Source organism: Chionomys nivalis, chromosome 16 (genome assembly GCF_950005125.1).
Source record: "Chionomys nivalis chromosome 16, mChiNiv1.1, whole genome shotgun sequence".
Taxonomy (NCBI): domain Eukaryota; kingdom Metazoa; phylum Chordata; class Mammalia; order Rodentia; family Cricetidae; genus Chionomys; species Chionomys nivalis.
In genome coordinates, this window is record NC_080101.1 from 12,840,672 (window position 1) to 12,863,406 (window position 22,735).

Sequence of the window (22,735 nt, forward strand, 5' to 3'; positions counted from 1 at the left end):
TCACGGGAATACTCGAGGTAAGGAGCAAAAAAACCTGATCTGAAAGAATAAATATGACTTTTTTAGTAAAGCTACGAGAGGAGAGAAGGTTTCTGGTGCTGTAGTACACAAAAACCAACACCTGTAATGTGCCAGTCACAGTGGCTTGCCTTTGTTTAGCCCCGATAGGAAAAAAATGAATGACCTTTTTTGTGATAATTTAACATTTTTCTCTTTTAGAAAGTAATGAGATATCTGAATGGATCAGCGTGGAGAAACCCTAAAAGAAATAGCATAAGAACATTTTGGAACATATCCAAGAAAAGATAACTCTCCACATACCTACAGACATCTACCAGGTCCAGGTAAGAGCAAATATTGTCAAAAGTAGATTGTACTTATTTGATTACATCTCATACTGGCTTGGACTTGGGGAGAAAACAAACAGGACTGAGGTGGACTGTGGAAGGGGGACCTGGGAAAACTCACTGTGGTTTCTCCTCTGTTGCAAGCGTGGGTATGGTAGCCCTGTGTGACCATTGGTAGTCACCGGGAGCTCTTGTTAATAATGCCAGCTGTGCAGGAGTAGAGGCCATGTGGTCTATTTCCAGGGGGCATTGAAGATGATCAGATTCTGCAAGCCCTGCTGTAAAGTGACAGTGTGTTTATATTACAAACACTGCTTGTGCAGTATGGATTTGTACTGGGACTGACTCATTTTCTATTTAGAATTTTCTTTTAGAAAACCACTTTTTAATGGTGCTCAGATAAGAAATACATCTGTTGCTTACATATAATAGGCATCGAATATGAAGATAAGTTGAATACTTGAGTGGTTGTTTGTTGCTATGAGAGACCTGTAACATATGTATGCTGTATGTCTCTTTACTGGAGCACAGGCTCCAAAGTATGAATTTCCTTCCCTTGTGAAATAGAATTTGCTCTTAATGCCAAGCTCACTTGGGTTTCTAAAAAATGAACATCGCTTCAGAACCCTCAAATGGGCACTTTGATGGATGTCCAGAGGGACAAAGATTTCACTGGTCGTCCTGTGGTACTTAAGACTCTGAGAGTATTTCTTAGAGCAAAGCTTAGAAACACTTTCTTTTGTTGCCATTTGTAGTGTGTAATGTGAGTGTTGTTAGGAGATTCTCCTTCTGTGGTGTGGGTTGAAGTGGAGCTGTTGGTTTTTTGGACTGTGCCACATCTCCCTCAGGACTGATGAAGCTAAACAGGAGAGGAGGAGAATGAGAGGCCCAGGCTCGAAGCTGGTGTCCCCACAGGAAAGAATTTCTGCTTTCCCACTGCGTACTACCTAGAGCCTTGGTCTTTCCAAGTAATTCATAAAAGTCAGTGTCAAATTCACTGGCCAGGTCCATTAGGTCAACTCAGATGTACAATGCGGGAAGAAGTCATTCTCCTGCAGCTCTTTCTCATACTACTGGAAAGGAATGGTGATTGCCGTGGAAATCGGTCCCACCTTAAGGAAGTTTATAGCGACATACTGATTTGCTTACTGACTTTGTATAAAGTTAACTTCTGGGGTGACACATTGTCCTTAGTTTGTCACTGTGTTCATCTTCTGAAGAGAGCATTGCCTCAAAATCAAAGATCTCAAGCTGAACAAGCTTTCCTCCAATTCATTACATGTTAAAATATAAAGATAGTTTTAAAAATTAAAAACTTAATTTTTAAAAATGTAAAGGGCTGTCCTTCACCTTGCCACATTTCTGCACGAGAAGTTAGAGGGCTGCTCTTGGGTAGCACCCTTGATGGATGGGGTAGAGATGTAGAATAGTTTCCATAATTTTTTTGTACCAGCAGAGGGCAGCTCAGAGCAATAAAACTGTGAAAAGTTTCCAACCAATTATCAAAAACCAACCAACCAACCAACCAAACAAACAAACAAACAAAAACCTTCAGGGAAAATATCTGCTTAAAATCTGCCCTTTCAGCTCACGGACTATGGACTGAAAGCTAAGCAACTTGCCTGGGACTGAACTAGACCCTCTGAATGTGGGTGACAGTTATGTGGCTTGATCTGTGTGTGTGTCGGGTAGGGCCTGGCAGTGGTACCAGGACCTATCTCAGGTCTTTTTGGAGCCCATTCCTTATGGGTGGGATGCCTTGCTCAGCCTTGATATGGGGGAAGGGGCTTGGTTCTGCCTGTAATTGGTATGCAAACATTGTTGACTCCCCAAGGAAGGATGGGGGCTGGGAAGTGGGGTAGGTAGGTGAGTGAGAAAAGGGGAGGAAGGGGGAACTGGGGTTAATATGTAAAATCGAAAGTAAAAAAAAAATTAATAAAGTATCTGTCCTTTTAGAGGGTATCCTTCCCTGAAACTACAGATTTCTAAAGTAACAAAGTAGCAAGCACGATGGTCCCTAAGTGGGCATTTCACCTGGGGATGTTGAGGTGCAAAGGACACAATGAATAGCCCGAGGCCCCGGTGATGTTTGAACTGTGATTTCTCTTTTCTTCTTCTACTTGGCACTAGCTTAGGATCTTTTGCATGCAGTGCTCTCCTATTGAGCTGCATGAGGAACTGGCTTTTGATTTTTCTTTTGGTTTCCTGTGTTACAAACATCTATATGAGCTTCAATATCAGCAAGGTGTGCAAGTCCTCATGATGCAACTTTTCAGGATTATTTTTCTGGAGAAAAATAACAAAATCAAATTCATTGAGTAATCTGTTCTCAAAATATGCTTTGGGGCAAAATGTATATTAGAAAATTTCTCCCATTGCAGCCAAAATGATAACTCATTGTTCCCCTTAATTGTTTTTCTCCTCAGAATTGCTACAGCAAATGTTTGCTGTTGTTCTGTATCAAGGCAGATTTAATGTTCAACATTGGGACATACGTTTTTGTGCCGGAAATCTGAAAAGAAGTCCCACTACTCGTCTACACACTAGACGTCACCAGCGTCACAAAGGCCACAGGGCGCAGTTCTGTATGACCCCTGTATGTTCTGTTGTAAAATTGCTGCAAACTCCTAGGTTTAGTACACAAACGTAGGAAATTAAAATGCCTTTATACTGAATCTTATTCTGTATGTGAAAAGTTGGCATTTGGGGCATTTAAGAAATTATGAAGCCTTTTTCTCCTTTCAGAATTTTAGTTCTGAGAATGTAACACTTCGAGATCACCCCCTTTCATACCATTTGCTTGCTTGGTTTTACTGTCTACATAACTTTGGCTCATGTTGACTTAAGATATTTGACATATCAAATATTGTCGCTTTCAAAGGTTTCCCAGGCAACTGTAACAATTCATCTGGCTTCCATCAAAAGTGCCCTTGAACTCTCCTCTCATTTTCCTTGTATATTGTAACATGTGCGAAAGGAAAAAAGACCAGAGACTTCGGGTACTGGGTTACTGTGGATAATCTGGTGAAGAGAAGGGGAAGTTTTACATAATTTTTTCACTAGGTTGATGAGTCTTCAGCTTCCTGGCTCCCTCCTCTTTGTTGAAAACGGGGAAGAGCAGGCTTGTGTTCAGAGTTGGGTTTGGTCCTTAATGTTCTAGGCTGGCATTTGACTGTTAAGCCCCCAATCTGTGCCCTACAATGCTACGTTGAGATTGATCTGACTAGGGCAATGAAGAAAGACAGACACCTGGATAGAAAAGCTGGGATCAGGTGGGCTGTGTGCCCTGATCGAGGCTCAGCAGCAACCAGCAACCTCAGTGAGTTTATTATGGAACAATGAGCAGAGAGACAGGCTTACTACACACAGCTGTACGAGGCAGGTTATTGCATACAGTAGAACAAGGGGGCAAGTTGAGGTAATTTGGGCGGCAGGAGTAGTAGCTCCTCTGTGGAGGAGCAGTTTCAGACTGTAAACACCGGGAGGAAGACGCTGTAATGCATTCTTTGTGTACATGATATCAACATCCACACACAGACCAGAGCCAGCCTTTGGCATTGTCATGGGTCTGAGGCATTGAGGTGGTTGCCATTGCTGTGCTCATGTCAAACATACATTCTCTTAGGGCGTCACCTGCTCCCCTCATTGGGCTGGACCACTCGGGCCCACAAAGGATTATGCACCCCCACCTTTCTGACTGGGGTCTTCCCATGTGCTTCACTGACTCTCCCACGATGACACTGGAGTTCCAGATTTCATGCTGTGTCATGAACCCAGCAGCTCAGAGGAAAGCACTGCAATCACGTCCTCGAGAATTCCTAAAGCTGAGAAGGAGGAAGTTTGAATCAGTGATCCTGCAGTAGTTGCTGCTGCTCTCCTTTTCCCACTGATCATATTGTGTTTTCTTTAAAAGTAAGAGATTTTATATCATCTAAAGAAATAGTGCAGCTTAAGCCTCACTTTCTTCTATATTCATTTACTCTAGCGCTTGTATTCCAAGCTGGTTGTATGGCCCCATCCCAGGATATTTAATCTTCAGATCCCCCAGTGGAATTATTTTTTTTTCCTTTTTTTTTTTTCTTTTTTCTTTTGGATTTTCGAGACAGGGTTTCTCTGTAGCTTTTGGTTCCCGTCCTGGAACTAGCTCTTGTAGACCAGGCTGGCCTCGAACTCACAGAGATCCACCTGCCTCTGCCTCCCGAGTGCTGGTATTAAAGGCATGTACCACCACCGCCCGGCTGGAATTCTTTAATGGAAAAGAATGCTCTTCTAAGGCTAGAATTCTGTAGAAGTCTTCAAGTTAATGTTAAATTGAACTGAAGTTTAGAGAACTGTCCCGAGCGCGATCATGCCTGAAATTATTATCACTCTTGTTTCTCTCCTCCTTTTCTATTCTTACCACCCTTTCTCCTGTATCTGCTGTATTTTGTTCTCTTTGGTATACCCATGGGTACTGAAACATTTCATTGAGCTGTTTCTAAGCAGAGTTTTGAAAATCAGTTCAATAAGGCCCACTGTCTGTGTAAAGGAAAGCCCATATGATATGACACACGTCCTAACAGTCATCCAGTCCCTCACCTTCCCGCTGAGCATGAACATTGTGAGGACGACTTTGGCTAATCCTTTCCTTGGTAAAATCAACACAGATAAATAGACTTTTATAGTAGGAAATGGAGTTTTCAGGATGTGAAATAATCAATTTGAATAAATATTTGCTGTTTGTTTTAATAAAAGTTTTAATCCTAAAAGAGAACTCTGACCAGAAGAGGGATATAGCAGGATCAGAGAGACAGGTGGCGTGAGTCACAGTGCCGCCTTAATTGAAAGGATGCTGCGTGCGTTGGCAGGGTCTGTACTGCACGTACGTAGTTTAGAATTTCTTAAACTGAAATCCAGCTGGAAAGTTCTCAATCAGATGGATGTGTTTTGACCACTTATCACCTATTTGTGCATTCAGAGCATTGATGTTAAGTTTTGACATACAAGTCACAGTTTAAAAACCTCGGAGGGTTCTATGACTCCTGATATGCGGACAGTTATTCCCGAGCCAGGGGATTTTGTGCAAAGTTAATTTGTATAATAGAGAATCAGTCTTTCACTGTAGCATTTTGCTATCATGTTTCAATAACTGAATGAACATTCTGAATTAATAAGCATAACGTTTGTGTAAGCTAAAGACTACTCTAAGCTCCGCACTCACTGAGGGGAGCCTTAAGCAAATGCTTTTTTTCATCAGCTTGTTCAAAAAGCATAAACACCACCATGAGCTTGTTCCAGGCGGGAATATTAGCCTGGTTAACACAGTAACTGGCTCTGAGCAAAGTGACTTCAAGTTATGGCTGCACGTTGTTCTCACTGACTGGGAGAACTGGAAGGACTTATTTTCCAATATGTAGATATTTATACTTTTTGTCTTACAGAAAAGGTTTGCGCATTTAAAGACAATCAGGAGGATTTGCAATTTTTTTTTTTTATTTAAGGCTTTGGGTAAAACTATACCAGACAATTGGTATTTATTACTTGAAAGAAATATATAAAAGTGATAGACATATTCAAGGAAGAGTTACTTACACACTTCTCAGTGTGCAGCAGGTAAGTAGGGGCTTGGCTCCCTGTCTTTCTCCACTGTTCTGCACTGTCTCTTGCTCCAGTTAGTTTATATCCGCAGTGCTGTGCTGCAAGATCTTGCCTTGTACTGTTGTCATTTCTTCCTTGTTCCTTTCTCTTTTGCACTGCCTACTTTTTCGTAAATACCAGGGTGGGTGTGAAACCAGAGGAAGTATGTTGCTTTCTGTCTAAGTTCTATTCATCCATTCATTCTTTCAACCAATGTGCAAGGACTTTTTGGAGACCAGCCTGGTCTCACAGCTCTGAATGTGTTTTTCAGTGCATCCTCTCCAGAGCCCTTAAGACAGCAATGCTTACTTCTGTTTGTAATGCTCACCTCTGCTTAATGCTTACCTCTGTGGCACAGGTGAGGAAACTGGGGTTTCTTCAAGAAGTAAGGAAGAATTTCTGAGAACATGGAAGGATCTAGCCTGTACTCAGGACATAAACTCTGAGCCACAGCTGTCCTTTTTTTTTTACTATTTCAACAACTTGGTCTTAAAGAACATGTATTTTATTCAGCCATGTGGGCATTCTAAGTTACTCCACAGTGATGTATAACATTAAGCTGTATTCTCCTGTCTAAGTGCATCCTGAATCCTTCAACAGTTGCCCTACCCACCAATAGTATCTTTAGTAAATGTTAATGGGAAAATATATTTCCACATGTAAGAGAATAAAACTGTACCATTATTTTAGACCACACGTGATAGTGAAGTCTAAATGCAGAGAAGGCCTGCAACCAGAAAACTAGAAGAGAGCAGAAGGGAAAGAAGCTGTGACACTGGCTTCTGGAGGGATGTACCAAAAGCTCTTGCTACAAAGTTACAAAACAAAAACAAATTAAAAATTGAATGAGAGAGTTTCTACACACACATACACACAAAACAACTGAAGAAGAGACAGCCTACACAATAGAATAATATAGTTGTAAAGTACAGATTTGCAATAAAGATTTGTTATTATCCAAAATTTATAAAAACCTCTTACAACCCAATAGCAGCAATGCTTGAAAATGGGAAAAAGACGAAAATAGACCCTTTCTCTGGAGCAAACATAAAAACTGCCAGTCTATATAAGATGCTTTGTATCATTAATCATCAGAGGAGCTCAAGCTATGATGAGATATCATGTAACACATATGTGGTGGATTTGGGTGCACATCTAAATAATGTGCCAGTGTTTGCATGCCCACATGCACAGCAGTGTTGTCATAATAACTAAGGTAGAAGCAACCTGTGTCTGCTGGTGGCTGAATGGATAAGGAAACTGTTATGTCTATATAATGGAACATTATTCAGTCTCAAAGAGAATGAGATTTTCCTGTTTATAACATGGATGGGCTTGAAGAAAAATATGCTAAACAAAATAATAAGATGCTGAAAAGTTGAATTATCCCACTTATATGTGGAATCTAGAAACACTTTCTTCAGGTTCATCCATTCTTGTTTCCTGGATTGTTGTACCCGCTGCTATTTTGTTAGTTCCTCTTCCATTTAATTGGTCAGTTTATTTATTTTGAAAACCCAGCAAATTATTCAAGCACAGTAGTCCGGTTTGAGAAAGGTTATCCATCCATTCATGTAGCAAACATTTTATTACAGTCTTTATTCCAATGAAGAGATGAGAAAGCTTGGATAGGCACACAGTGAAGGGGACTGGGGTGTAACAAATGGTGTCCACACTTAGTGTCTCTTGTGACAGGAACAAAACAATGAGATATAAATACAATTTCTGATTTTCTATTGTAATTATTTGCACATAACCATACATATTATTGGGATTCTCTGATATTTGTATGCATGTCTATATCATGCAATAATCCTCACCACCCTCCCTTTTTCTACCCTTTCTCTTTAATTCATTTCTCTTCCCTCTTCCCAGTCTGCTTCTGAGTCCCTCGTAGTTTCTCTCTTGCTTTCAGATGAGCTGATTTTCTTTTTAGTTTCTGTGTAGAAAATAAACAATAGTTAACCTGTGCTTGACTCATCATGCTAGAGTGATGTCCCCTGGCTCCTTCCACTTTTTGATTTTATGAGAATCACACCCAGATGAAGGTCCTCCAGTTTTACAAAGTAAACAGCAAATGGAGCCAGTCCAGACTAGGATTTGGAAAAAAAAAAAATCGAAGGGAGGCCTAGAGTCTGCGTTGAAATCTACATTCCCCTCCAGGTTTTGAGCTCTCCGGCCCGCCTGCATCCTCTTCCCTCCAGGTGACACTACAATAAACTCTTCATTGTTGCGGCGTCCCAAAGGAATTAATTGTTTTTATTTTAGAGGAGGACAGGAGCAGGGAAGGATATACAACACAAAAGAAAAATTTGACACAATTGTCAGGCCTTCATAAGGGTGGCTGTGGGGCACGAGAGACACTGGGGCAGGAGCCCTCTGCGTACGGAAAAGAGACCAGATGCCATGGAGAACACTGTGGGGCTTCTGTGACATTTTGCTAGAGAGCCCTGAAGATGAAAATGGATGTTGTGGAGGATTTGTGAGCAGAAACATCATGAATAAATTTAGGCTCTCTTGCTGGTACCCTGTCTTTTAGAGTAGAGAGAAGTATCTGCACATGTACCTTTGAGTGGAGTAATGTGTTATTATGTTGTCCAAGAATGTCAATGATTATTTCAAATTTTTTTTACTTCCCTTAAATGTGTACAATCAATGCTCTGTTGTGTGTGAACTAGAACATCTCTAGTTCTCAGAGATCAAAAGAAAATGAAATGTACAAGTTAACATGTATTTGATACAACTTCTCAGAAACTACGTCTGCATCATGACTCCATTCCAACGCACCTTCCTCCTTTGTCCACTAGACACCCCTGACCTGTAACATGGTTCTCGATAGAACTGATCATGCTTTCTAAGAACACTGGCAGGATACATTGCTACCATTTTCTGTCATGAGTTAACTGAACCAGTTTACATGTAGCTACCATAGGGAAGCAGGCAGAAAGTGGGTCAGTACTCACAAAAACTTTGAAACCCAGAGTTAACCTACAAGGGAATATATCTATTAAACTGAGGTCATTAATGTTACACTAGTATATTTTCTATTTTTCTGAGTTCTGTCTGTTATGTTTATAACTATGCTAGCCTGCCCTGGGTATCCTGTCCCTTTAAGAGACAAGTTCTACCCATTCCCAATCTTCTCATTCTTGACCAGGTAAGGGCCCTCCTCCCTCTCTCTCTCTCTCTCTCTCTCTCTCTCTCTCTCTTCTTCTTCTTCTTCTTCTTCTTCTTCTTCTTCTTCTTCTTCTTCTTCTGAAGAGGAAGTTTTTCTGTTTCCCTTCCCCTTTTCCTTATTCTCACTTCTCTTCTGTCTCTCTATGTCTTTCTATTTCTCTTCCCCATACTTTCCCACCCTTATATCCTCCCAGTACCCACTAAATAAACTTCCCATATCCAAGCTCTACCAGCATGGTGTATCTGTCTGTCCCTTACCCAATGCGGTTCTCCACCTACTGTGGGATTCGCCAGGGTCACACGTGCCATAAATCAGAACCATGTCTCTTCTTAGTTCTTGGCAGGTGTCTTTCTCACTATCCTTATGCCACATGCTCGTCTTTTCCAGCAGAGTGAATTGATCAATTCCAACAATACCCTGCCCTTGACCACTCTGATTTCCATAATGACTGTACAAGTTTGCATTCCCACCACCTACTGATAAGCATTCCCATTACGCCATATCCTTGCCAGCATGAGATGGCATTTGTTTTGGTGATTTGGGCCACTCTGGTTGGCATAGCCTTTTACCATTCTGTAGCCTGCTCCTTTGTTTGAATGATGATGTCCTTTGCATTCTTAGTTTCACCAGAGCTTTATCATTAGTGTTGTTGGATTTTGTCAGAGGCCTTTTTATTTTATTTTTTTTATTTAATGAGATGATCACATGTTTTTTGTCTTTCAGTTTGTGGATTCCATTTATCAGTTTATGAATGTTGAACAATCTCTATGTCCTTGGGATAAAGAGTATTTGATCTTTTTAATGTGTTTTTGGATTCAGTTGGCAAGCATTTTATTGAGAATTTTTGCATCTATGTTCATTTGGGAAGTTGGCTGGTAATTCTCTTTCTTTGTTGGGTATTTATGTAGTTTAGGTAACAGGGTAACTGTGGTCTCAAAAATGAATTAAGCAATATGCCTTCTGTTTCTGTTTTTCCCAAATCATTTGAGGAGTATTGCCCTGAATCCATGTGCTCATGGCTTTTGTGTTCAGAGACTTTTAATTACTGCCTATATTTCACTAAGAATTATAGGTATGTTTAAATTACTTACCAAATCCTGGTTTAACTTTGGTAGGTAATACATATCAAGAAATTTATCCATTTTAAGTTTTCCAATTTGATGGATTGCAGGTTTTTAAAGTATATCCCTATGAGTGTTTGGATTTCCTCAGTGTCTGTTTTTAAAGTCCCCCTTTTATCTCTAATTTTATTAAATTGAATCTTTTCTCTCTATATTTTAATGAATTTGGCTAAGGATTTGTCAATCTTATTAATTTTTTCAAAGAACCAACTCTACATTTCATTGACTCTTTGTAACTTTTTTGTTTCTACTTCATTGATTTTAGCCCTGTTTGATTATTTCTTGCTTGCTCCTCTTTTTGGGAGTTATTCTTTTTGTTTTAGAGTTTTCAGTTGTGCCCAGAGTTTCAAATATGTGATATCTCCAGTATTTTATGAAGACATTGTTTATGAAACATATTTTATTGCTGTGATCTTGTCTCTTAAAACTGCCTTCCTTATATTCCACTTGTTTGAGTATCTTATGTTTCCATTTTCATTTCAATTCTTAATTTTGTCTTTACCAATTTTTCATCCAGTTTGCATGAGCTTGAAAGCTTTTTGTTGTTGTAGCTTTAATTTGTGGTAGCCAGATAGGATGCTGGGTGTTGTTTTGTTTTTTTTTCTACCCATTGAGACTTGCTTTGTGTCCAAGTATGGGTCAATTTTGGTGAAGTCCTATGAGGTGCTGAGAAGAAGGCATATTCTTTTGCTTTTGTGTGAAATGTTCTGTAGATATCCATTTGGTGTATAAAATTAGTTAGCTCCAACTTTCTCTATGTTTTTATAGATGACCTGTCCATTGGTGAGAGTGGGGTATTGAAGCCATCCACTAATACGTATCAGATACTAATTGGTATACCAGCTTGGTTCTTGGGTCAATTTGCTTGTAATATCTTTTTCCATCATTTACCCTGAGGTTATATCTATTCTTGATTAAGTTTTTTTTTTCTTTTGGATACAGCAGAAAGATAGATCCTGTTTTTGAATGCAATCTGTCAGTCTGTGGGGAATTGAGATAATTGATGTTGAAGGTTATCATGAGCAGTGTTTGTTGATTCTTGTTATTTAGCTGTTATGGTATTTTTTTCTCCTTGATTGGCTTGTCAGAGATTATTTATTGCTTGTTTTATGTTTTTGTTTTGTTGTTATTATTTGTATGTGTGTGTGTAGGAGTGTGATGTGTGTGTTTAGGTGTGTGTGTAGGTGTGTTTGTGTAGGTGTGTGTGCATGTAGGTATATGTGTTGTGGATATGTGTGTGAAGGTGTGTGTAAGTATGTGTTTTGGGGGGTGGTGCTGTGATTAACCTCTGGAGGTTAAAGTTTTCCTTCTATCACATTCTATAGATCTTAAATTTCATTTTAACATGGAATTTTTCTTTATTATTTGTGATAAAATAGTTTTCTGGGTGTAGTAGTCTGCGTTGGCATCTGTGGTCTTTTAGAGTTTGTAGCGCAATTATCTGGGCCCTTCTAGATCTTAGAGTTTCCACGATAAATCACGTGTTATTCTAACAGGTCTGCCTTTACCTGTTATTTGGTCTTTTTATCCTCACAGATTTTAATATGCTTCCTTCTTTAACTTAATGTGTTGATTTTTTTTTATTAATTAATTTATTTAATTATTAAAGATTTCTGCCTCTTCCCCGCCACCACCTCCCATTCCCCCCCCCTCCCCCAATCAAGTCTTCCTTCCTCCTCAGCCCAAAGAGCAAGCAGGTTTCTCTGCCCTGTGGGAGGTCCAAGGACCACCCACCTCCATCCAGGTCTATTAAGGTGAGCATCCAAACTACCTGGGCTCCCACAAAGCCATTACGTGCAATAGGATCAAGAACCCATTGCCATTGTTCTTCAGTTCTCAGTAGTCCTCATTGTCCATTATGTTCAGCGAGACCGGTTTTGTCCCATGCTTTTTCAGTCCCCGGCCAGCTGGCCTTGGTGAGTTCCCGATAGAACATCCCCATTGCCTCAGTGTGTGGGTGCACCCCTCGCAGTCCTGAGTTCCTTACTCGTGCTCACTCTCCTTCTGCTCCTCCTTTGGATCGTGAGACTTCAGTCCAGTGCTCCAATGTTGGTCTCTGTCTCTGTCTTCTTTCATCGCCTGATGAAGGTTAATATTCAGGGGGATGCTTATATGTTTTTCTTTGGGTTCACCTTCTTATTTAGCTTCTCTAGAATCACGAATTATAGTCTCAATGACCTTTATTTATGGCTAGAAACCAAATATGAGTGAGTACATCCCATGTTCCTCTTTTTGGGTCTGGCTTACCTCACTCAGGATAGTGTTTTCAATTTCCGTCCATTTGTATGCAAAATTCAAGAAGTCATTGTTTTTTACTGCTGAGTAGTACTCTAATATGTATATATTCCATACTTTCTTCATCCATTCTTCCATTGATGGACATCTAGGTTGTTTCCAGGTTCTGGCTATTACAAACAATGCTGCTATGAACATAGTTGAGCATATACTTTTGTTGTATGTTTGGGCATCTCTTGGGTATATTCCCAATAGTGGTATTGCTGGGTCGAGAGGTAGGTTGAACCCGACTTTCCTGAGAAACCGCCACACTGCTTTCCAAAGTGGTTGCACAAGTTTGCATTCCCACCAGCAATGGATGAGAGTGCCCCTTTCTCCACAACCTCTCCAGCAGAGGCTATCATTGGTGTTTTTGATTTTAGCCATTCTGACAGGTGTAAGATGGTATCTTAATGTTGTCTTGATTTGCATTTCCCTGATTGCTAAGGAAGTTGAGCACGATCTTAAGTGTCTTTTGGCCATTTGAACTTCTTCTGTTGAAAAGTCTCTGTTCAGCTCAGTGCCCCATTTTATAATTGGATTGATTAACCTTTTACGGTCTAATTTCTTGAGTTCTTTGTATATTTTGGATATCAGACCTTTGTCAGTTGCGGGGTTGGTGAAGATCTTCTCTCAGTCAGTGGGTTGCCTTTCTGTCTTAGTGACAGTGTCCTTTGCTTTACAGAAGCTTCTCAGTCTCAGGAGGTCCCATTTATTCAATGATGTCCTTAGTGTTTGTGCTGCTGGAGTTATACGTAGGAAGTGTTCTCCTGTGCCCATGTGTTGTAGAGTACTTCCCACTTTCTCTTCTATCAGGTTCAGTGTGTTTGGACTGATATTGAGGTCTTTAATCCATTTGGACTTGAGTTTTGTGCATGGTGATAGATATGGATCTATTTTCATTCTTCTACAGATTGACATCCAGTTTTGCCAGCACAATTTGTTGAAGATGCTCTCTTTTTTCCGTTGTATACTTTTAGCTCCTTTATCGAAAATCAGGTGTTCATAGGTTTGTGGGCTAAAGTCAGGGTCTTCTATTCTATTCCATTGGTCGACTTCTCTGTTTTTATGCCAGTACCAAGCCGTTTTCAGTACTGTAGCTCTGTAATAGAGTTTGAAGTCAGGGATGGTAATGCCTCCAGACAATCCTTTATTGTATAAGATTGTTTTGGCTATCCTGGGTAATGTGTTGATTGTTGTATGCTCAGAGTACTTTCTTTTCTGGTTCAGTCTATTTCTGTTCCGTATGTTTCTTGTACCTTGATAGGCATTGGGGAAATTTTCTTCTGATGTTGTTGAAAATATTTTTTGTACCTTTGATCTGGGTTTCTTCTCCTTCCTCTATTCCTGTTATTAGTAAATTTGGTCTTTTTATACTGTCCTTGATTTCCTGTATGTTTTGTGCCTGTATTTTTTTAAGATCCTCTATAAAAAGATATCCATTTTTACTATCTTGTCCTTCATACCTGAGATCCTTTCTTCTATGTCTTTTATTCTGTTGCTGAAATTACTTCCGAGTTTTTCTTTTTTGTTTAATTTCCTAATTTTTTATTTTACAATTTAACTGCAGTTTGCGCATTATTTAGCAATTCTATTTCTTTTTTCACGTCTTGAACTGTTTTCTTCATTTCATTTCACTGTGTTTTCACAGGGTTCATTATTACATTTATTCATATAAATATTTTTTATGTCTTTGAGCATATTCATAATACCTATTTTTAAGCCCCCATGTTTCAGCTATATTGCATTTCCCTGTGCCTACTATGGTAGGGTTGTTGGGTTTGGTGAAGCCATATTGTCGTGAGTATTAATGATTGTATTTTGTGTTGCATCTAGGCATCCGGATTTGGGATGATTGTGAGTCTAGTTGTTGATATTTGGTCTTGTCTTTGTTAGATGGGTTGCATTCCTTGATTTCTCTTACCCTGTCTGGATCTTAGGGATGTGTGGTGACTGTTCGTTGCCTGGTAAGGAATACTTCTGAATCCCTTCTAGATATGGCAAGTGGGGACTTGAGATAGTATGCATAGGTATCAAGGTTGACACAAAAGAATGGGGAAGGGCTAGAAAGAAGGGTTCACAGTAAGGAAAAAAACTGGGTCTGCCATGAAGTTTTCCAGAATCCCATGGGAATGGAGTTAGAAAGGAAAGACAGGCCTCAGCAGGTGTTCTGCTTCAGGACTGAAAATGAGACTGACGAATTGGAAATGGAGCACAGGAAAGAGACGGAAGGTTGTCTACCCAATTCCCAGGCCAACATGGCCAGCAGGTTCCTAGGTAGAGCTATTTAATATATCTTGATCATGTTTATTTACAACTCCTTCCTCTAACTCCTCCCATACCAGCTCCATCTCCCTTGTCTCCCCAAACTTCATTTCTTTTTCCTTTTTTCTTGTAAATAACTAATCAACTCGTATTTGTCTTATCCATATATTCTCGGATGTATGGCTCAATTGGAATGTCCCCAGCCTGCTAGGTTGCTTCTTCCCCAGAAGCTATCAACTGTTCATTGCTCCTTAGGCATGGGAGTTTGCAAGCCCCTTTCCACTCCATGCTAGCATGGTGAGTGGCTTTATCTTCTGCAGGTTCTATGAAGGCAGCCATAGCTGTTATAAGTTCAGGTGTGCAGAAGTCGTGTTATGTCCAGAAGACACTACTTGACTGTGGTGCTTTTGATCTTTGGATGTTACAATCCTTCTGTTCCTGTCTTTCATGATGGTCCCTTAGTCTTGACGAATAGCTGTGATATAGATGTTACATTTGTAGCTGAACATTCTGCTGATACTTCTCTTCATTTTGAGCAGGTGTGAGTTTTTGTGGTAACTGCCATCCTCAGCCCAAACTTCTCTGAAAAGATGTGAGCACTGCACTAACCATGGATATAGAGATAAGAATTTAGAGGACTGTTTCAGTGCCGGTCCCGTTTGGCAGAATAATGGTAGTACATCTGTATCCAGGGGCCATGAGTTCTCTAGCCCTGGGTTCTTGGCTACACTTACACTACCAGTTATGTGTTTCCTCCTGTGATCTAAGGTTATCCCCGTAACCATAATCGTGCCACTAATCCATTGCCATATCTTGCCAGACCATTTATTATTGGGATTCACAGGGTACACGATAAGGCTATTTGATAACATTTTCCCTCAGAAATCTAAATAGAACCTTCTGGTAGTCAGCAGGAAGGAAGCTTCTTAATCAGTACAGACTTGATTTCTCCAAATCCTGCGACTAAATGGTGTGGCTTTTTTTTTTTTTTTTTTTTTTTTTTTGCAGTATTTTTAGCGGGAGCTCATAGCTCCCACACAGTGGAGATGTCATGGCAGCAAGGGCTTGAGGTAGTTGATTACACCAGGTCCTCAGTCAGAAAACACAGAGAAACGAATTTGGTTCTGTTTACTTTCTTAATCTTATTCAGTTCAGACCCCCAATCCATGGAATCTTGCTACGTGTATTTAGAATGGATATTCCCACCTCAATCCAACCTAGAACCCCCATCCCCTCTCCCAGACATTCTCAGCTATTTGTCTTCAAAGTGATCCTAGCTCCTGTCAAGTTGGCCATGTTTACCACATACACCTCTCTTTAGGGTCTGGTTTCTGTGTGTGACTTGAATCTTCCTTCCTCTTTGCTCCCTTGGTGGTCTATTTACAGTTATGTCCTACTACATAAGGTGCCTGTTTTGCTTCTGTGTGTTTCTGCATCCTCATTTCTATGGGTAAAGGCTTGTTTTACACTGCGGTTCACCCCTCCTGTCTGGGACAAAGCTTTCTTGCTAGATAAGAAGGAAACATTTGTGAATTGACCTGGAACTTTCCCTGGAAAAGTAGGAGATCCTAAGCCTGGGTCTGGAACATGGGAAAGGGTAGGGTAGCTGGCCAAAGTCCTGGCACCTGGTAGAAGAGAAAGCTCTGACCAGCTGTCTACGCAGAACACAAAGACAAACTTTGCCTCGCTCACAATAGGCAAAGGGCTTTTCCTGGGTACACACAACTTCTTTTTATTAATAAAACGGTTTTGTTCATGGTGAACTAGCAAGAAGAAGATGCAACAGGTGCCAACGATGAATAGGTATTATTTTTCATTTATTGATTGGAAACCAATCCTGGATTTTACTTCTTCCTGTCCTATCAAGTGGCCTTTGCTGAGTGTAATTTTTACTTTTTAGTGCTGTCTGCACCTGTGGCCTTTGGACCTACTGTTTATGACAGATGGGCCCGGCCGTGTTTGCACCATTTAGTGGCTGCTCTCCTCCTGCAGCACTCCGCTGCCATCACTGGCTCAGGCCCAGCGGCCGTGACTGCTGCTAAAGCTGGGGTCTATAGCTCAGCTTTTGCACATGTACGTAGCACAGCCCTCCTATGTCACACATCATTCTTCCTTCTTTTCAGGTCACCGTCTCTCGACTCACAGGGCTCAGTTGGGAGAGTGAAACATCCACCTCCCAGGTTGAAATAGGACATACTGCTCTAAAGTTCTCAAAGCTGTTTATAAAAAGGCAGAGATACACCTTGCACAGGAAGGGTTGTTTTATGTATCGAAAGAGCGATATGCTTTTAAGCAATGTACTTTGGACTTTCTTAGGGAGATTTACCTGCTGGCTTTATTGATTTTTCACCCTAACAGATGCTAACTCAGATTTTAGATCAGCACTAAGTAAATGTTTGCCTAATAGAGATACTAATGAATGGCGATGTTTCATTTTGAAGCTGTGTAAATCTGGGGAACTAAACTCAACACCCAAGTCAGAACAATATCCCTTCTTTTTTTAACCCGACTCCTACACAGACATTAGTATCACATGTTCAGTCTTTCTGGAATTGCTCATTGTCATTTAGAACCCACGTTTAGCCAATGTGATGTGATCATTTTACTCTGACAAGAGAGGAATGTGGTATAGTATGTTTATCCAGATACTTAAGTGTTTATTTAACTATTTTGATATCATTGAAGTAAATGCATAAAAAGGTAGTGAATGTTATCCTTCCTTTCTTTTTCTGTAATTCACTGATTTTCTGAGAATTTGGGTGCTTACACATCACTGCTTCCCTGTTGCCACTTGTACTGCCCCAGGGTACCACACAGACAGATGAACAAAGGCAGGCTACCTCTCAGCAGCGTGAAGTCATATGGACAAGGTTGCAGGGGAGAGAACTCAGACAAACTTTTCATGCCTAAGAAAGCCTTCATGATACAGGAAGGTCCACTTAGATACGGCGTTGGTAGGTCCTAAGGACAGCCTCAATCCCCCTTGAGTGCATGCACTGGACATACATACTAGTGGAGTCCGTGGGATTCCATGACTGTTCTGCTTTGCTCCAGATGCGCAGCCAGCCAGTTTGCCCTCCTCTCCATCTAGGATGGGTGGAATTAGAGCACACAAAGTAATGACAACATTCCGTGTAGCCCTTAAAAATGGTGGCAGAATGAGGATGATGAAAACAGGATTTACATCTTTTAAAGAAGTCTTCGATGTCTAAGCATGGACTGGGAACACACCATAGTCTTTCAGGACAGCAACCACAGAAAGGGACAAAGTATGACAGGGAATCATCTGGGTTATTAAAGATGGTACCTTTGAGTTTAGTTTGACTAAAATTCTAGGGTTCCGTAGGGTAAAGCAAACTCATTGATACAATCAACAAGCTACCATTATAAAAACCTTCTACCTAAGCCAAGTTTCTACAGGTGACACCATCATCTGAACATTCAGAAACAAGAAGAATCATGAGAAAATGCGGAAAATAACCGAGAGGTGTAAAGCCTTCTACTCTGTCTATAATCTGTTCACTTTTAAAAGTCTGGTTGTTCTCACTTTATAACCAGAAAAGAAAAATCCAAAAAGGGAGAAGATGATGAAATGGGAAGGAGAAATAAAGAAAAAAGATGAATCTACTTGTAAACCTGGTAAAAATCACTCCTAATGGTTATAGAATGGTGGTGTCTGGCAGTTTTTCACAGTATTTTGAAGGCTACAGTGTATAGCTGATTTTCCCCCCAAAATCTTTAAGATTGTGCAGTTTTGAAGGCTACAGTGTATAGCTGATTCCCCCCCCCCAAAATCTTTAAGATCGTGCAGCCCAGCTCCCACATAAATACACAGAGACTTCTTCTTACTTATGAATGCCTGACCCTAGGCTGGCTTGTTTCTAGCCAGCTTTTCTAACTTAAATTATCTCATTTCTCTTTAATTACATTTTGTCTCTGGGCTTTTTACCTTTCTTTATTCTATATATCTTTCTTCTTTCTTACTCTGTGATTGTCTGTGAAGGTGGGTGGCTGACTCTTGGCACCCTTCTCTCCTTCTCCTTTCCTTGCCTTTCCCTGGATTTCTCATCATTTCTATTCTCTCTGCCCACCAGCCCTGCCTGTTTCTCTCTTCTGCCTAGCTATTGGTCATTCAGCTCTTTATTAGACCATTCAGGTGTTTTAAACAAAGTAACACAGCTTCACAGAATTAAATAAATGTAACATAAAAGAATGCAACATATCTTTGCATCACTAAACAAATATTTCACAGCGTAAACGAATGTAACACATCTTAAAAACTAATATTCCACAACAAAAGTGTCTACATGGTTTTGTTTAGCAAGCACTAAACTCACCAAGCTAGTTGGGCGACTTTAGTTCTGCTAGGTGGGTGACTCAAACACTTGCCTCAGTTTGTTTTTATTTTGTGAGAGTGGCTTTGTGGAGTGGAAAAAATGAGATAAAAGAATATATTGCCATTTGGGATATGGGTGGTTCTGGTTTTTTAATTGCTCAGTTTTGTACGCTGATTTCCTGGACTGGCCTACTTGATATGGCGGTAACACAAATTCTGTAAGGGGAATGGTATTTTCAGATTAATAAAATATTTCTCCCGATTTGAACATGCAAATCACCACCATATTACACCAGGATAATCCCTAACGACATTTTAAATATATCTTCAGGCAATCCTCACCCCTTATCAAGGAAACTTATCTTTGAAGCTGATGGAGACTATTACAGAAAACTACAACGAATCGAAGTGCAGAGCTGTAGGGCCCAGTCCTAGTGCATACATCTATCAAACACCTCTGTACTTGTGCTCGGGAACCTGGCAGAAGATGGGGTGGTGAGGCATGTCCTGTCAGAAGACCAGTCCTCTCTCATGCAGCAATCAGTGAGGTGTGGGACCAACTCAGTACAGACTATCCTCTCAACCTTGGATAGTATTAGGAACCAGAGACATCAACAGAGACTGTGGCTGCATCAGAGACGTGAACACAACATGGGCCCTGCCAGCAGCCCAGGTCCAGACATCAACAGGGTCCTTAGTGGCAAGCAAGTCACTTGCCACCTCAGTCCACTCCTCATCTCTTTTGCCTCTTCAGATATGGGTCCATCTACAGGACATGAGGCATTCTGTCGCTTTCTATCTCTATACCACCCCATACAGCTGCTCACCATAATAGTGCCTTTCTGCTTGGAGCTGCAAGGTGCTGAGCCGGTCTTTGTTTTTCCCCCAGATCCCAGGCAGACTACCCCAGGCCATTGTGTGGGTCTTCTTGTCCTGCTCAGTCTGTCATGGCACTGAGCACCACCATGCTTCCTCATCACAAAGGTATCATAATAGTGCCCAGCTGCCAGCAGTCTCAGAATGCTGGCCCTGGAGTCCTCCCATAAGCTGGGGCTAGAAACTCTGTGCTGCATTTGGTTTGCATACATGGATGAGAAAATAGCCCCCCCCCCCTTATGGGTTCTCTGTTAAATTAGATGAGAGTATTTACTGGGACAGGGGGTTACATGGCAGAGCAGGTGTAGTGATATTTCATTTGTATTTTAATAAATAAAGCTTGCCTGAAGATCAGGAAAGTAAAACAGTCACACTGGCCAGCCTTATAGAACAGGCAGCAATGACACATTTTTAATCCCAGTAGCCACATTAGCTTGCCATAGAAATCAGGTGGTAGTGGTGCATGCCCTTAATCCCAGAACTCGAGAGGATCATAAAACCAGAGGAGAAAGTTCTCAGTCTCAATCTCATTCTGAGTTTCATGGAGGTAGCATCACCATTTTCAGACTGAGGTCGAGGTAAGAGCTAATAGTCGGCTGTTTTGCTTTTCTGGTCTTCAGTTTGAACCCCAATATCTGTCTCTGAGTTTTTATTAATTGTGCTTCAAGCAGGCACTAAGTTCAAACTCAGATCCCTTTTTCATACTGCATTTGGCTTTGTAAAGAGCCTTTGCCATTAGACATTCCTGTCTCCACTATAATGAGACCTTGCAGGAGAACAGACTCATCTCTACTGTCTTCTACATCTATTGACATCTTGCTTCCGTAATGGTTCAGTCATGACAACCAAGAGTCTTCACATCAGTGATGCTAGAAACAATCCAGATCTTATCTTACTCTCATGGTCAGCTGGTGTCTTTAGCTATTTTACCTTTTGCTGTGATAAAATACTCTTATAAAGGCAACCTAAGGGAGAGGCTCTGTTCTGACTCACAGTTCAGGGTAAATTCAATTCTGGTAGGGAAGTCAAGGCAGCAGGTGCTTTAAGCAGCTGGCACATTGCCTTCACGCTTAATGCATGCTCTTACTCAACTTCCATTGTCCTCTTACAGCCCAGATCCCAGGTTAGGGAATGGTCCACACACAGGAAGTGGGCCGTTCCACTTCACTTAACCTTAATTAAAGGAATCAAAGCAATTTTAACAGGCATGCATAGAGGCAAACCTAAATCAGTTATGTCGCAGGTGTTTTCTGTTGCCTGTCTTCTAGGTGACTCTAGATTCTGTCAAGCTGACAGTACTAAGAATCACAGTGGGGCATAGAATTGCTTAAATAAACAACTCGTGTGAAAAGAGCAGTCAATGTAAATTACTTTTACTAGTAGTGCCCCGACTTTTCTCTTAAAGTGAATGAACTTACTGTGAATGTAGATGGTTTCATTCTTATCTAACTACACTCCCTACATTGGTTAATGGTTTCCTCTTGCTCAGAGCCCTTAAGATCTGTGAAGGGATTTGTTGAGTGATTTCCATTTCTAAAAGAGTTGGTGAGGGTGGTTCATTTACTTCATTTACACCTGGGCACACAGTGAGTGAAACAGGGTGTGGGTAGACATGATAAAGGCTATATAACCTGCTTGGCAGGAATGACAGCATTCTAGAGACCCTCTGTGTCTCTCAATACTATCAGTCTATCAAACTATGGAAATAATGGACTCCAAAGATATGGTAATTTCTCTGGGAATCTCATGCTGGGAGAAGGAAAAGATACCAGCTAAAGGGGAAACTTGGATCCCTGGAAGAGCAGCACACTTCTAACAACTTGTCAGGTGGAACTATAACCCCCACACGAGGATGGGTCAATAGTGGTTGGAACCACACCTGGATTGGGACTGCTTAAATGTTCTTATCCTTGGCCTCTATTTAAACATTGATCTCACTTCAGGACCCACAAAATCACTTGGGGTGTTCTGTTGATCTCTTTGCCTCTCTCCCAGTGTAACCACACTTAATAAATACTTGTATGCTTTCCACTTTTTTTTCAGAGTAATACCTTTACTTCAGTAAGACTTTGTGGTTTACAAAACACATCGGCATCATCTATTTATAATCTAGAGAAAGTTCTTTTATCCGTGGGAGGAGTGTCTCTCCACTAACGTTATTTGAAGCTATAAGGTTGATGACGATGTCTCCCTCCCAATATACCAGATTCCTCAAAGCTTCCTACAGTGGACAAGATCTCTGATTTCCTAAAGAGACTACAGAGCCATTCATCTTGAAGAAACTCACAATCTTATCTATCTATCTATCTATCTATCTATCTATCTATCTATCTATCTTATTTCTTACTTTGTTGATTCTTTGGGAATTTCATACCATACACTCCAATCCCACTCACCTCTCAGTCTCCCTGCACCTTTGTGCTGCCCCTGAAAAGAAAATTTTAAAAAAATCAAACCAAAATAAAAAACAAGCATGCAAACAAACAAAAACAAGAAAAAAAACCAAACCAAACCAAAAATCCTCTTCACTTCTCTATCTTTCCAGCCCCTCCAGCACCTCTTCATTTGTCCTGGTGGCATTGAGAGCAGTGTGTCACACAGTAGACACTTGTTTTTTTTTCCAATCATCTTTACTAGCAAATGTTCATTGCAATTGCTCTGGTTCAGGGCTTCTGGTTTCTTGTACACCATCACCATTGGATCCTCACTGAAACACCTCTCT

At 40.7% G+C, this 22,735-nt stretch overlaps 1 protein-coding gene across 2 annotated transcripts in view; it reads left to right on the forward strand.

Moving 5' to 3' along the window:
• Window positions 1-302: 302 nt before the first annotated feature.
• The window catches only part of LOC130888055 (suppression of tumorigenicity 18 protein), a 245,577-nt gene continuing 223,144 nt past the window's right edge, over window positions 303-22,735 (forward strand). For both annotated transcript variants that reach the window (XM_057790883.1, XM_057790887.1), the window contains exon 1: window positions 303-344. The gene's annotated coding sequence lies outside the window, so the exon portion shown is untranslated. The remainder of the gene's footprint in view (window positions 345-22,735) is intronic.